At 37.3% G+C, this 16378-nt stretch overlaps 1 non-coding gene across 1 annotated transcript; it reads left to right on the plus strand.

Moving 5' to 3' along the window:
* The first annotated feature begins 7255 nt into the window (after positions 1-7255).
* On the plus strand, positions 7256-7359 carry LOC112448382 (U6 spliceosomal RNA). The gene has a single exon (XR_003036773.1). It is a non-coding gene; the product is annotated as a U6 spliceosomal RNA (small nuclear RNA).
* Positions 7360-16378: the final 9019 nt, after the last annotated feature.

Here is a 16378-nt window from a genome sequence, read left to right on the forward strand (position 1 = left end):
CGGGATCCCTCCAAGTGCCTCTGTCCATCAGATTCTCCAGACAAGAGTACCGGAGTGGGTTGCCACGCCCTCCCCCAGGGCATCTTTCCCACCCAGACGTCTCCTGCATTGGCAGGCAGGTTCTTTACCACTGCGCCATCTGGGAAGCCCAGACCTGCAATCTCTTCTAAGGCTTAGCATTCTCTTGCAAACTCCTTAAGGGAGGGAAAAATTAATTTCCTTACTCTTCTGACTGAAGTTATTGCTTGTTCTTGCTAGCTATAAACTAGGGCGGGTTCTCAGCCTCTGAAGGCCTTCCTTCAGTTCTTTGCCTTGTGGCCTCTTTCTCTTTATCGTATCAGTTTACTTCATCTTTGATGCTGACCGAAGAATGTCTCTGTCACTTCATCTTCTTTTAGAGGGCTGACCTGTTTAGATTAAGCCAACCAAAGATATGATTTAAATCAAGGTTTTAAATCAAAGTCAACTGATCAGTAACCTAATAAGGGGAATGATATCTCATCATATTTACTCTTTTGGGATTTTAAAGGGCATATAGATCAGAGGATAGGAATCTCAGAGTCTAGCTTAGAATTCTGGCTACCCCAAGATAGCTGGAGAGCATCATAAAACTGTGTGACCCCAGGAACTTCAAATGCATAATATCTAAACATTGATTATATCCTCAACAGAGTCAGACATGACTGAGGTGACTTTGCGTGCATGCATGAAGCATGCATCTTATTCAAATTAATTTTTTTGTGACTAAGGACTGAATAAGCATGTGTTTAATGTATTAATAAAAGGAATAAGTGTTGTATTGTGATTTAGAAAAAAAAGATCTTATTCATACTCTAAGCTTTGGTTTTCCTTCAAACTCTCTCCAATTCTAATATTAAATGACAATGTAATTGTATATCTTTAATAATAAAAAAAAAACTTCCTCTTGAAATAAGAAAAGTCATACCCTTTAAAATTACTTTAATAGCTTGTTAGGTTAGTTTGTATTTCCAGTAGAGAATATAAACATGAAAAACAGATCTCTTTGTAAAATAATCATTGGAGAACAAGAATTATAAAATTATTATGCTATAAATTATTTATGGACTTGTTATGTTACAGTGAGAGAGAAGCAGTGTATAGTCATCAGCTAATTTGCAAGAATTCATTAACACCCTCACACTGTTTTATAATTTATATTTTGATTAACCTCCTTATACAGTTTTGGGATTTATACTTTGTGTACATAGTATGTAATATAATCTAGGAGTATGTATATATATATATGTATATATAATAGATTATATTATTATTTGGGGCAAGGTCTATGTATTATTCACCTTTGTCTTCTTAGCATCAAATAAAATACCTAGAATAGGGAAATTATTAGTTATTTATTGAATAAAAAAAGAGATTGACTAATGAGTAATCTGATGTACAGAACACTGAAACAAAGCTTGCAAAGGTAAGATACTTTCTTAGGTCATAATTTTCAAAAACATTTGGAAATGTAGAAAGAACAGCCCAGAAGATGTTAGTGCTAAAAATACAGACTTGAGATATATCCATGAAGGTAGGTTTGCTTGTACATATAAATTAGGGCTAATACTACAATTAACTTTGATCATCTTTACCCCAAGTCCTTTGCAGAGTCCTTTTTTATCCCACATCCTATATGCTTCTGTATTGAATTTTTTTGTATTAATTTAGCTCCCAGTCTCCATTTTCTTACCATTCTAATATATAGTACAGACACATTTAGATGAAGTATCGCAAATCATCAAGATATTGCCCTGCTTCAAAGGCACAAAATATTCCTCCTAATTACCAAATTAAGGTGAAATAACCTGGTCCCATTTTACCTTTATAGATCAGCATGCCAATCCCTGTTACTTGTATTCTAATCTAGTCAATGCAACCTTGGTTCCTAAAAATATTGGTATACATAACTGCTCATTCTGTTTTCTCTTTCGGGAATAGCTTCCTTCATCACTGTATTTCAAAATTTTAACATTTTCAAAGATCTGACTCATATGTTGTATTTTTCTTGAAGTCTCCTTAAACTTAACAGCAAGAAAGTGTTTACATGCTTTTGTCTTTTACAGCATGTTTTTTTCTGTTTTCTTATAGTACTTATTGTCTGCCATCATGTGCAATTGTTCTTTATATGCTTTATGACTTTCTTATTGAATGGAAATCTTTTTTTTTAAGATAAGGGTTTTTGTATTTTGGAACCTACTTTTCTGTGACATGGCACAAAATAGACTCAGTGGAGTATTTTTTCATTGGCAGTATACAATAATCATTGATTGAATCTTATAATATGCCTCATACTTTGCATATCTATCCAACCAACAACACAGATACAGGATCCCTAATTTAAAGAAAAGACACAGTCATATGTTAGTAACAGGATAGAGATTTGTATATTAACCTGTCAAATTTTAAAACCCATACACTACTGTATAACTCAGCTCCCACTCTAAATAGTGAAGAAACACCTTGATAAAATTTTAAAAAGAATTAAGCTTTCACTTTTTGAAAATTAAAATTTTGGTTTAGACACACTTACACTTGTGCCTCTATTTTTAAGCATTTTAAAAATTTAAGTATAGTTAATTTTCAGTGTCATGTTAGCTTTAGGAATAAGGCAAAGTAAGTTGGATGTGTGTGCGTATATTCTTTTCCAGATTGTTTTCAGTTATAGCTTATTACATGATAATGAATATAGTTCCATGTGCTATATAGTAGGTTCTTGTTTATCTATTTTATATATAGTAACATGTATATACTAATCTCAAACTCCTAATTTCTTTCTTCCCATCCCCCCACTATCTTTTTTGATAACATAAGTTTGATTTACATGTCTGTGAATTTATTTCTGTTTTATAAGTTCAGTTCAGTTCACTTCAATCACTCAGTTGAGTGCAACTCTTTGTGATCCCATGGACCGCAGCACTCCAGGCCTCCCTATGCATCACCAACTCCCAGAGTTTACTCAAAGTCATATCCATTGAGTTGGTGATGCCATCCAACCACCTCATCCTCTGTCATCCCCTTCTCCTCCTGCACTCAATCTTTCCCAGCATCAGGGTTTTCTCAGAAGAATCAGTTCTTCCCATCAGGTGGCCAAACTATTGGAGTTTCAGCTTCAACATCAGTCCTTCCAATGAACACTCAGGATTGATCTCCTTTAGGATGAACTGTCTCCTTGCAGTACAAAGGACTCTCAAGAGTCTTCTCCAACACCACAGTTCAAAAGCAACAATTCTTCTGCACTCAGCTTTCTTTATAGTCCAAATCTCACATCCATACATGACTACTGGAAACGCCATAGCCTTGGCTAGATAGACCTTTGTTGACAAAGTAATATCTCTGCTTTTTAATATGCCATCTAGGTTGGTCATAGCTTTTCTTCCAAGGAGTAAGTGTCTTTTAATTTCATGGCCTCAGCCACCATCTTCAGCAATTTTGGAACCTCAAAAAATAACATCTGCCACTGTTTCCACTGTTTCTCCATCTATTTCCCATGACGTGATGGGACCAGATGCCATGATCTTCGTTTTCTGAATGTGGAGTTTTAAGCCAACTTTTCCACTCTCCTCTTTCACTTTCATCAAGAGGCTCTTTAGTTCTTCTTCACTTTCTGCCATAAGGGTGGTGTCATCTGCATGTCTGAGGTTATTGATATTTCTCCTGGCAATCTTGACTCTAGCTTGTGCTTCATCCAGCCCAGCGTTTCTCATGATGTACTCTGCATATAAGTTAAATAAGCAGAGTGACAATATACTGCCTTGACATATTCCCTTTCCTATTTGGAACCAGTCTGTTGTTCCATGTCCAGTTCTAACTGTTGCTTCCTGACATGCATACAGGTTTCTCAAGACGCAGGTCAGGTGGTCTGGTATTCCCATCTCTTTCAGAATTTCCCACAGTTTCTTGTGATCCACACAGTCAAAGGCATTGGCATAGTCAATAGCAGAAATAGATGTTTTTCTGGAACTCTCTTGCTTTTTCTACAATCCAGCAGATGTTGGCAATTTTATTTCTGGTTCCTCTGCCTTTCTAAAACTCAGTTGAACATCTGGAAGTTCATGGTTCAGGTACTGTTGAAGCCTGGCTTAGAGAATTTTGAGCATTACTTTGCTAGCGTGTGAGATGAATGCAATTGTGCAGTAGTTTGAGCATTCTTTGGTATTGCCTTTTCTAGGGATTGGAATGAAAACTGACCTTTTCCAATCCTCTGGCCACTGCTGAGTTTTTGGCATAAAATGAACATGTGAAAGTGAAAATCTCTCAGTCATGTCTGACTCTTTGTGACCACATGTACTATAAAATCCTAGCAGACCTAACAGACCTACTGTAAAGACCTAACAGAAGCACAAGCAGAAGATATTAAGAAGAGATGGCAAGAATACACAGAAGAACTGTACAAAAAAGATCTTCACAACCCAGATAATCATGATGATGTGATTGTCTGGCTCACCTAGAGCCAGACAACCTGGAATGTATAGTCAAGTGGGCCTTAGGGAGCATCACTATGAACAAAGCTGGTGGAGGTGATGAAATTCCAGTTGGGCTATTTCAGATCCTAAAAATGATGCTATGAAAGTCCTGCACTCAATATGTTAGCAATTTGGAAAACACAGCAGTGGCCACAGGACTGGAAAAGGTTAGTTTTCATTCCAATTCCTAAGAAAGGCAATGCCAAAGAATGCTCAAACTACCGCACAATTGCACTCATCTCACACGCTAGCAAAGGAATGCTCAAAATTCTCCAAGCCAGGCTTCAGCAATACATGAACCATGAACTTCCAGATGTTCAACTGGTTTTAGAAAAGGCAGAGGAACCAGAGATCAAATTGCCAACATCCGCCAGATTGTAGAAAAAGCAAGGGATTCCAGAAAAACATCTATTTCTGCTTTATTGACTATGCCAAAGCCTTTGACTGTGTGGATCACAAGAAACTGTGGAAAATTCTGAAAGAGATGGGAATACCAGACCACCTGATCTGCCTCTTGAGAAACCTATATGCAGGTCAGGAAGCAACAGTTAGAACTGGACATGGAACAACAGACTGGTTCCAAATAGGAAAGGGAATATGTCAAGGCAGTATATTGTCACTCTGCTTATTTAACTTATATGCAGAGTACATCATGAGAAACGCTGGGCTGGATGAAGCACAAGCTAGAGTCAAGATTGCCAGGAGAAATATCAATAACCTCAGACATGCAGATGACACCACCCTTATGGCAGAAAGTGAAGAAGAACTAAAGAGCCTCTTGATGAAAGTGAAAGAGGAGAGTGGAAAAGTTGGCTTAAAACTCCACATTCAGAAAACGAAGATCATGGCATCTGGTCCCATCACGTCATGGGAAATAGATGGAGAAACAGTGGAAACAGTGGCAGATGTTATTTTTTGAGGTTCCAAAATTGCTGAAGATGGTGGCTGAGGCCATGAAATTAAAAGACACTTACTCCTTGGAAGAAAAGCTATGACCAACCTAGATGGCATATTAAAAAGCAGAGATATTACTTTGCCAACAAAGGTCTATCTAGCCAAGGCTATGGCGTTTCCAGTAGTCATGTATGGATGTGAGATTTGGACTATAAAGAAAGCTGAGTGCAGAAGAATTGTTGCTTTTGAACTGTGGTGTTGGAGAAGACTCTTGAGAATCCCTTGGAGTGCAAGGAGATCTAACCAGTCCATCCTAAAGGAGATCAGTCCTGGGTGTTCATTGGAAGGACTGATGTTGAAGCTGAAACTCCAATACTTTGGCTACCTGATGCAAAGAGGTGACTCATTTGAAAAGACACTGATGCTGGGAAAGATTGAGTTCAGGAGGAGAAAGGGATGACAGAGGATGAGGTGGTTGGATGGCATCACCAACTCAATGGATATGTGTTGGAGTAGGCTCCGTGAATTCATGATGGACAGGGAGGCCTGCTGTTCTGCAGTCCATAGGGGTCACAAAGAGTCGGACATGACTGAGTGATTGAACTGAACTTATACCCTTTTCGGGCTCCAACTGAATCAAAACAGATAATCAATAGACATTAACAACACAGTAAAAGTAATGCTAGAATTATAAATATCTTGAAGCAACCATCATAAAAATGCTTCTAGAAGCGGTTATGAACAGGATACAAACAAATGCAAATATATAAAGTCTCAGCAAAGAACCAGAAAGTTTTAACCATTAAATAGAAGATATGAAAATCCAAATATAAATTTTAGAACCATAAAATATAATAATTAAAATTCAGTGACTAGACTCATTTAACAAATAGAACATGTAAGTATTTTGGAATACAGCTAAACGGTGCTGAGAGGGAGATTTATAGCACTAAATGTATGTGTTAGAGATGACAAAGAGTCTCAAACTGATAATTAAGCCCTTCCTTGCAAACCTATAAAAAGAAAGGCAAAATGAACCCAAAGCAAGGATATCGAGAAACTAGATCACTCATACATTTCTGGTGGGAGTAAAAAGTTTTACAGCCACTCTGGAAAACAATTCAGCAGTTTCTTAATAAATTAAACATTCAACTACCATCCAACCCAGCAATTCCACTTCTTTGCCTTTACTCCAGAGATAAGAAAACTTATGTTCACACAAAATCTGTACATGAATGTTTACAGCAGCTGTATTTGTACAAGGCCAACATTAGTAAAACACAGATGGGCTTCAACTGGTGAATGGTTAAACAAACTCTAGCACATTCAAACCACATAATCTAGCTCAGCAATAAAAAGCAATGAACTATTGGTACATATAACAACTTGGACAAATCTCCACACTGAGTAATACGCTGAGTTAAAAAAAAAAAAAAAGTCCCTACATATAGGTTATATATGATATGATGCAATTTATATAACACTTTTAAAATGATTAAAATTGTAGAAATAATAAACAGATTTCTGGTTAACAAAATTTAAGACCTGAGGAAACTGTAAATGGCAATATGCAAGATCCTTGTGATGATGGAAAATTCTGTACCTTGACAATTGAGTGTCAGTGTCTTGATTGTGGTATTGTTCTGTATGAGTTTGAACTGCATGGCTCCACTTGTATGTAGATTTTTTCAATAAATGTTTAGTATATATCCATGGTTGGTTGAATCCTGGAGTATAGAACCTCAGATAAGGAGGGCCATTCTAGAGTCATACATGGATTTTTGACTCTGCAGGTGGTGGATAGCTCTAGTTCTCTTGGGTTGTTCAAGTGTAAACTGTAGTTTTAAAATGTTATTGTTGGTGTTCACTTTGGCAGCACATATACTAAAATGATACAGAGAAGATTAGAATGATACAGAGAAGATTAGCATGGCCCCTGCACAAGGATGACATGCAAATTCGTGAAGTGTTCCATATTTTTAGGTTCAAAAGGGAGGGGATATATGTATACCTATGGCTAATTCATGTTGAGGTTTGACAGAAAACAACAAAATTCTGTAAAGCAATTATCCTTCAATAAAAAAAATAAATAAAAAAAGAAAAAGTTACTGTTGGGGAAACTGGGTAAAAGGTACCTGGAAATTCTTTGTATTATTTCTTAAAATTGCAGGTGAGTCTATAACTATCTCAATATATCATTTTGCTTAAGACAATACTGTTAGTTCTTTCAGCCACTGACAAACTGTAAGGGAATCAAAAGGTGTAAGTATGAGTTTCTTAAAATAAGATTCCCTCTGCATTATGCCAGAATTCCAGATGAAAATCATTGATTAGTAAAGCAAGTTTACAGTGGTTGAGTGATGATTTGAAGATATTAGTTGGTGAGAGGATCGAGGTATTCCCAAATTCTGTTTAGATAATCACTCCATATCCCCACTGAATTTCCAAAGGAACTGCCTACACATAGAAAACACAGGGCAAAGATACAATTTTACCCAGGGGCAAAGTAGCTTAATACCTCCCAATCCTGAGCTCAGGTAAATTTAGGAAAGAGAATATAGATTCAGTTCAGTTCAGTTTAGTCGCTCAGTGGTGTCCGACTCTTTGCGACCCCATGAATCGCAGTACGCCCAGACTCCCTGTCCATCACCAACCCCCGGAGTTCACTGAGACTCACGTCCATTGAGTCTGTAATGCCATCCAGCCATCTCATCCTCTGTTGTTCCCTTCTCCTCCTGCCCCCAATCCCTCCCAGCATCAGAGTCTTTTCCAATGAGTCAACCCTTCGCATGAGGTGGACAAAGTACCGGAGTTTCAGCTTTAGCATCATTCCTTCCTAAGCTATCCCAGGGCTGATCTCCTTCAGAATGGACTGGTTGGATCTCCTTGCAGTTCAAGGGCCTCTCAAGAGTCTTCTACAACACCACAGTTCAAAAGCATTAATTCTTCGGTGCTCAGCTTTCTTTACAGTCCAACTCTCATATCCATACATGACCACTGGAAAAACCATAGCCTTGACTAGATGGACCTTTGTTGGCAAAGTAATGTCTCTGCTTTTGAATATGCTATCTAGGTTGGTCATGATTTGCCTTCCAAGGAGTAAGCACCTTTTAATTTCATGGCTGCAATCACTATCTGCAGTGATTTTGGAGCCCAAAAAAATAAAGTCTGACACTGTTTCCACTGTTTCGCCATCTATTTCCCATGAAGTGATGGGACCAGATGCCATGATCTTCGTTTTCTGAATGTTGAGCTTTAAGCCAACTTTTTCACTCTCCTCTTTCACTTTCATCAAGAGGCTTTTGAGTTCCTCTTCACTTTCTGCCATAAGGGTGGTGTCATCTGCGTATCTGAGGTTACTGATATTTCTCCCGGTAATCTTGATTCCAGCTTGTGCTTCTTCCAGCCCAGCGTTTCTCATGATGTACTCGGTATAAAAGTTAAATAAGCAGGATGACAATATACAGCCTTGACGTACTTCTTTTCCTATTTGCAACCAGTCTATTGTTCCATGTCCAGTTCTAACTGTTGCTTCCTGACCTGCATATAGGTTTCTCAAGAGACAGGTCAGGTGGTCTGGTATTCCCATCTCTTTCAGAATTTTCCGCAGTTTCTTGTGATTCACACAGTCAAAGGTTTTGGCATAGTCAATAAAGCAGAAATAGATGTTTTTCTGGAGCTCTCTTGCTTTTTCCACGATCCAGCAGATGTTGGCAATTTGGTATCAGGTTCCTCTGCCTTTTCTAAAACCAGCTGGAAGCATCAGGAAGTTCACAGTTCACGTATTGCTGAAGCCTGGCTTGGAGAATTTTGAGCATTCCTTTGCTAGCGTGTGAGATGAGTGCAATTATGTGGTAGTTTGAGCATTCTTTGGCATTGCCTTTCTTTGGGATTGGAATGAAAACTGACCTTTTCCAGTCCTGTGGCCACTGCTGAGTTTTCCAAATTTGCCGGCATATTGAGTGCAGCACTTTCACAGCATCATCTTTCAGGATTTGAAAGAGCTCCACTGGAATTCCATCACCTCCACTAGCTTTGTTCATAGTGATGCTTTCTAAGGCCCACTTGACTTCACATTCCAGGATGTCTGGCTCTAGGTGAGTGATCACACCATCGTGATTATCTGGGTTGTGAAGATCTTTTTTGTACTGTTCTTCTGTGTATTCCTGCCACCTCTGCTTAATATCGTCTGCTTCTGTTAGGTCCATACCATTTCTGTCCTTTATTGAGCCCAACTTTGCATGAAATATTCCCTTGGTATCTCCAATTTTCTTGAATATAGATTAGGAGTAGGCTTACCAAATGGGGCCTCTCTCTTAATCCTTAAATTAGATTCTGAGATCATTATCACTTTAGTTAAACCCTAAAGCAATGATGAGTATACACAAGGAACTTTGAGCTCCTGAAGAGAGGAGACAGGGAGAAGACAGCATGACCATGATCTTTAAATGAACAGTGATCCTGCTTCCAGTAAACTTGACTGATGTCTGGTTCAAGACTTGAATAGCCACCTAACATGTACACACGGCTTTATTTAAAATAGATAACCAACAGAGACATACTGCGTAGCATAGGGAATTCTGCTCCATATTTTTTGATAACCTTAATGGGAAAATAATTTGAAAAAGAAAATATACATGTGTATGGATAATTGAATCACTTTGCCATACACTAGAAACTAACACAACAGTGTTATTCAACAATGCTCCGATATAAAATGAAAATTAAATAAATAAATAGCTACTTGACAATGGGGGAAAAACTAGGGCATAGGTCAGGAGAGAGTTCCTGTAAAGATGTTTGGTTCCTGACAATCACATTTGGAATAATTTGACCAGAATTTTCACTTACGATCAGAGCATTTTGCATCAGTTAGACAAAATGACATAAGAAGGATTAAAACATCTAAGGCCTAATTACTCTTTCATTACTCAATTACTGTAGTGCGTACTTGTAATTCAGCATTTCTCCTCCTTCAAATGTCTTATCATCTGGGAGTATTACATCATACAAAGAGTAATCAAAATACTTAAAGGATCTGCATGGAAGAGCAGGGTACAGAAATATCATCTTAAGCAGAGTTCAGTGGAGCCTTTTAGGAACTCAGGCAATGTCTAGTGGTAGTGATGCCAAAAACAGGTCAGACAGGCCCGGCAGGCCTAATGCTGCTGCTGCTGCTAAGTCACTTCAGTCGTGTCCGACTCTGTGCGACCCCATAGATGGCAGCCCACCAGGCTCTGCCATCCCTGGGATTCTCTAGGCAAGATCACTGGAGTGGGTTGCTATTTCCAAGACAGACCTAAAAGGAAATGGCAACCCACTCCAGTGTTCTTGCCTGGAGAATCCCAGGGATGGGGGAGCCTGGTGGGCTGCCGTCTATGGGGTCTCAAAGAGTCGGACACGACTGAAGTGACTTAGCAGCAGCAGCAAGAGTTTATTTAGGCTGTGCTTTTCTCCTGTTTTCTCTGCTCATTCTGAAAGCTGGTTGTCCAGACCTCTTGATATCTTTCCCAGCCCATAGTCGCTAGATGAATTTACTCTCTGAGCGGGTTAACCAGAGATGTTTCTGTTGTTTAGAAACAAGAACACTGAATGGTACTATTAAGTACAGGAGAGGTAATGAATGTTCAAAGAATTTGAAATTAGTTATCTTGCCTATTTGGGCCTGAAAATAAACATAATACTGCTGGGTTTCAGGAATATAATTCTGGCAGACTATAACTTGAAAGGATGGATTTTCTAATTAAATTATCAACTGTGTACTCCCAAAATAGTCCTTTGAAAGCAAAGCTGTAAAATAAAGAGTTGCTTCTGCTTTGGAACAGCAGAAATAGAATTCAGGAATGATGGAGTCCATTGACTATTTTTTAGGACATTTTTTGAGTGTCCTAAAAAAAGAGAATGGCAAGCTCAAAACTCCTAAATTCTTAATGCACATTCTAAATCCCCATATTTTCTATGATCATATTACAGCTATAGTTGCAGGCCTGCAGGAGCCAAGAATCAAATGCAAAATTTGAATCTATAGTTTGCCAAATTGTAACATCCATTGATTTCAGTTAATCATCAGATCTCTTTTGGGAAAATTAGAGCTTTGATTAGAGTAAAGCAGAAATCTAAGAACTGGTGTTAAGCCAAAATAGGAAAGATTCAGAGTACCCTGTTTATCCTGACCCCCAAGCCCACAGGGCCCCCTTACCCCTGCTATTTGAGTCCTTCTTCCCTTGGTTGTGACTCTTTTTCCTTGCTTATAGATGCTGCAAGTCCTTAATCTAAAGAAGTTATTTCTTCAAAAAAAAATCTTCATTGCTTATCTCTTACATTTTATTATTTCTAGATTTTTAACTTTTACCTATGTATAGGCATGATAAGACATTTAATGTTCTGAAATACTTATTGCTAGTTCTAACAGCTGGAGATATTTAATCATATAGCTTGCTGACTAAAACCTGAACTCAATGAAAATGTACACCAAATGAAGTTGAAATAAGATATCTTTCTTGAATTAAGATATTTTTCTTGGTATAACAGAATTCAAAGATTCTATAATTAGAAATGCTAGAAAATATGTATCGTTTGTGACCTACTCTTTTGTTTTGTTTGTTTTTACTATATACCCCATGAAAGTCCATAAAAAGTGATGAGGTGCATGCCAAAGCTTTGAAAAGTGCTTTGATACTCGTTTTTCATTTTGTTTTCCCTTTAGTTTTTTATATAAACACTATATATTCATGGGAGAATATCAAGTCGAAATGAGCTTCCTGATAGGAATCTGAGGCAAAGGGGCATGTTATGATGAGATGATGAAAGTATTTGTGATGATTAAAATGGTCATAAATTTTTGATAGTTGCTAACTGGTTATAGGGTTTCATAGAATCACAATATATGTACAGTACACTAAAGCTTGTATTACTTAGGGTAGGACAGACTGTGAAAATATGTACCAAGTACAAACACACACTCACACCAAATATATGCACAAATATATAATCCTCAACACTCAAAAAATGTATTTCTTTCCCAAATAACAATTACAAATGGTTCCAGGATAGAGGTTGAGGAAGGAGGACATGGATACTACAGAGCTGTTCAGTAGTCCAGGATGACGGTGCCTCTGCCAACCTCAACATGCAGCTTCAATGTGGGATCCTGGGATACTCTGGAAGGAAAAAGGATATGAAGGAGTAAGAGGTTTTTATGACCAGGTCTGAAAGTGGTAGACAGCATTTAAAGTAACATTCAGTTGACTAGAATTCTGTCATGTGGCCACATGCAGTTGCAGGAAGCAAAACTATAAACTTGCTGTGGTCCAGGGGAGAAAAGGATGCCTATTTTAGTGAACAGCTAGCAGTTTATTTATTTATTTTTTTAAATAAAAGCTATATGAGAGAAGCTAATGGAATCATAATGTTACTGTTACAGCCATTCATCCCAATTCTCATATCAAAAATGTTGTCAAGACCCGAGTATACTACACTTTGAGGGAGCCAGACTCATTGGGAAACATTCTGAAATCACATCAGATATATGCTTGGTGAATATTTCTCCCATCTTTTCTCAGAGATCAGTAACTATTTACAAAGTAACTGTACTATACTGGGAAATGGGAAATATCTAAGTCTTTTGGAAAAAAATTTTTAATTAATTAATTTTTAAAATTGAAGGATAATTGCCTTACAGAATTTTGTTGTTTTCTGTCAAACATCAACATGAATCAGCCATAGGTGTACAAATTATTGATCACCAACTGTGAACTAACAGAATACCTACCCCTGGGAGGTTGGTGGTTACAATTTTGTTTCTCCTCCACAGGTTTCAGAATATTGAGATGAGAATCATAAAAGATTGAGAGAATAATGGATATTAATCAGAGCTGAACTGTTGGGTGCCTCCTTTGTCAAGAGACTAAGTATACAGAAGACAAAATTGCCCTATACTAAACTTTAGAATTCTTTTATGAAATACAATGTGAGAGAAAGAGAACTGTGGATATTGAACAACTAAGGGGGTAGATTGCAGTGAGCATTTGGTTTGGTCTTCCTAGCATCCCAAATATCCTTCTTATTTGATTGGACCTCGAGAAAATGTAATGTCAAGGCCCTTCTTTCCACAGTGTAAGACAGATGGGGCAGAGAGTCTCTTTTACAATTTTCTAATACTTGTGGTGGGGCTATGTGACCTAGGCTCAGTCTATCAGATGCTCTAGCATAGAATTTTGGATCTTGGAGGTTTGACATGAGACTCAGAGGAGACAAAAATTATTCACACTGTAGGGTATACAGATTAAGAGGTATGATGTATACACATGAAACTCATATAATGTTATAAATTGGTATTACCTCAATTAAAAATATGTATTCAGTGAGGATCTTTGGTATGGGTAAGAGCCTGTGAGTTGAACTAAAGATATTAGAGACTATTTCTGATATGATTTTGCTGTACATTTCTTTCCTCATTTTCTGACATTGGCTTTCCAATGCTTTTGTCAATTCTGTGAATGCTAAAGTATTCCTTATATACGTTTCCTTTCTGTTTAAATTGGTCAGATATAGTTTTTGTTTCTTAGAAATACAAAGCCCCATTAAAAAACACCACCACCAAACAACAACAACAACAACAAAATGTTTACTCATTTAGTCAGGATGAAAGGATCATTTGGAAAACATGTTTCAGAAGGATGAATATTGCTAAAGACTACCTTCTTTAGCAATAATGTTAAAATTATAAAATTAATGTTAAGATTATAAAACTCTGGCATAAAGATGATACATGAAGGAAAGCAAAGAAAAAATTGAGATTCTAGTTAATAAATTGAAGAAAGCAAATTAAAAACAATTCATTATTTTAACTTAACTCAAAATATCTTTGTATTTACCTTTTTCCAGTCACCCTGCGAGGTGTTTACTGTTATGATATCTTCTGCAATGGTCATGTAGTCATGCAGTCATGATAACTACATGAGGTTCATGCTATCACTATTTTAAAGACAAGCAAATGATCATTTGATAGTTTTGTGACTTCTTATGGCTTTCTGGGTGATAACGGAATCAGGGGCATGATTTTGACCTTAGTTCAGAATCTGCCTTTTTTTAATTGAAAATTTTATAAGACTCCCAGAATGAAATATTTTGCTGCATGACTAATGTGGCAGACTGATTGCATTAACTATCCCAATAGTAGTCTCTGTATGTGCTTTGAAATAACGCTTTTCAGCAACTTCCATCAAAAGATGAAGTCTATTTCACATCCCTTAGATCAAGAATTAACTTATATATTTTTCTGATCCATAAAATGTGGCAAAAGTAACATTCATTAGCTGTTTTAGTCAACTCACTAGTCATTTTAATTAAGTCATTAATCTTAACCAAACCTTAGTCAAGAGACTTTGCACCTATCTTTTCTCCCTTGGATGGGGTGATCATCATTTGAACAAATTTGAGGCAACACAAGAACAGCTAGACTATCCCCCAGCACCCTTCCACCTAACCAGAAATATATAAGTGAGCCCAGGATAGATCAGGCAAGTTCAGAGCACTTAGCCAACTCACAAATTCATGAGAAATAATGAGTGGTAGTTGTTTTAAGGCACTAAGTTTTGGAGTGACTTCCTACCCAGTAGTAGTGAACTAACACAAGCAGTAATATTTAGTATTCAAGAAGGCTTTAAAATACTATTATGCTTATTGAATCAACAAAGCAAGTTTATGGCCTCTGCAATCTGAATGTTGTGAATTAAATACATTGACTCTATTACTCAAATACATTGAATTTTGGCATTCTATGAAAAAATATGTTTCTGTAAGATTATAATTAATCAAAAATAATTCAAGTAGTGGAATTAGTTTAGAGGATTAAGATACTTTTATATTTCCAGTGATTAAATTTAAATATATATATATATAGAGAGAGAGAGAGAAAGAGAGAGTATAGGTCTTCTTGAGTCAGGATCAAAAGAAGAATTTATGCAGTCCATCTGACAACAGAAATATTAGGAAGTGGTAATATTTATTGAGTGCTTACCCTGAGCCAGGCTCTATGTAAGTACGTAGTCTTCATACTCATTTTTAACCCTCAGTGACACCCAATCTGTACATTCTACAGGGAATCCATACATCCTCAGGGTCTAGTTTGATTAAAGGTAAACCCACAGAGCATGAGCTGTCACAACTCATCAGAATCAGTTTGCAGACTGCAAAACACAAAGCTGTTCTAGGGGTAGCAGCAGCAGCAGTAGCAACACTTTTGAAACTCAGTGAGCATCCAAGAACAGAGTCAGCAGGCTGAAGTTTCTACAGTGAATTTTGCATGGAGAAGGTAGTATGGAGATTTCTGGAGTCCATTAAAGGGGTTTCCAGTGCTTCAGGAAGGATATTCAATTGAGAGTCTTCTTTCTATGTCTGAGGAAACCAAACTACTGTTTAATGAAGTCCTAAACTAAGACAAGTGGCCACTGGAGGAAACAGTTGTTTGAAAACAGAGCTTACCCTCTGTTCACGGTTGTCTTCTTCAGAATCATCTGGGGGATGTGTTTTAAAATGCAGATTGGTAAGCTCAACCCCCTGCAGCTTCTATTTAATATTCTGAGATTGAAATCAGAAATTTGTATTTGTAACAAGTATCCTCACTGAGCTTTACAGTTAAGCAAATTTGGGAAACACTGCTTGAGTGATGTAGGAGTTAGAATATCTAGATCTCCTGCAGCAGGCAGCAAGGGAGGGTATAACTAAGAAGCAGCAAAACCACAGGCAAAACTGAACAGATTAGAAAGAGGGGATTGTGTGAAACAAAGGGCGAGTTTTTATAGTCCAAGGTGTACTTGAGAAACAACTGATCTCATACTTTTCTGTGTGACCTAAGTTAATGATTAATTCATTCATTCTGCATATACTGAGTCTTCATGTGGATCAGGCACCAATCTGGGTTTGCTGAACTAAAAGATTTATTATAAATTACCCCATCTCCAAGTGTGTCACAGTCTCATAAGAGAAATAGATATGCA

This window comes from Bos taurus, chromosome 1 (assembly GCF_002263795.3).
Source record: "Bos taurus isolate L1 Dominette 01449 registration number 42190680 breed Hereford chromosome 1, ARS-UCD2.0, whole genome shotgun sequence".
NCBI lineage: Eukaryota > Metazoa > Chordata > Mammalia > Artiodactyla > Bovidae > Bos > Bos taurus.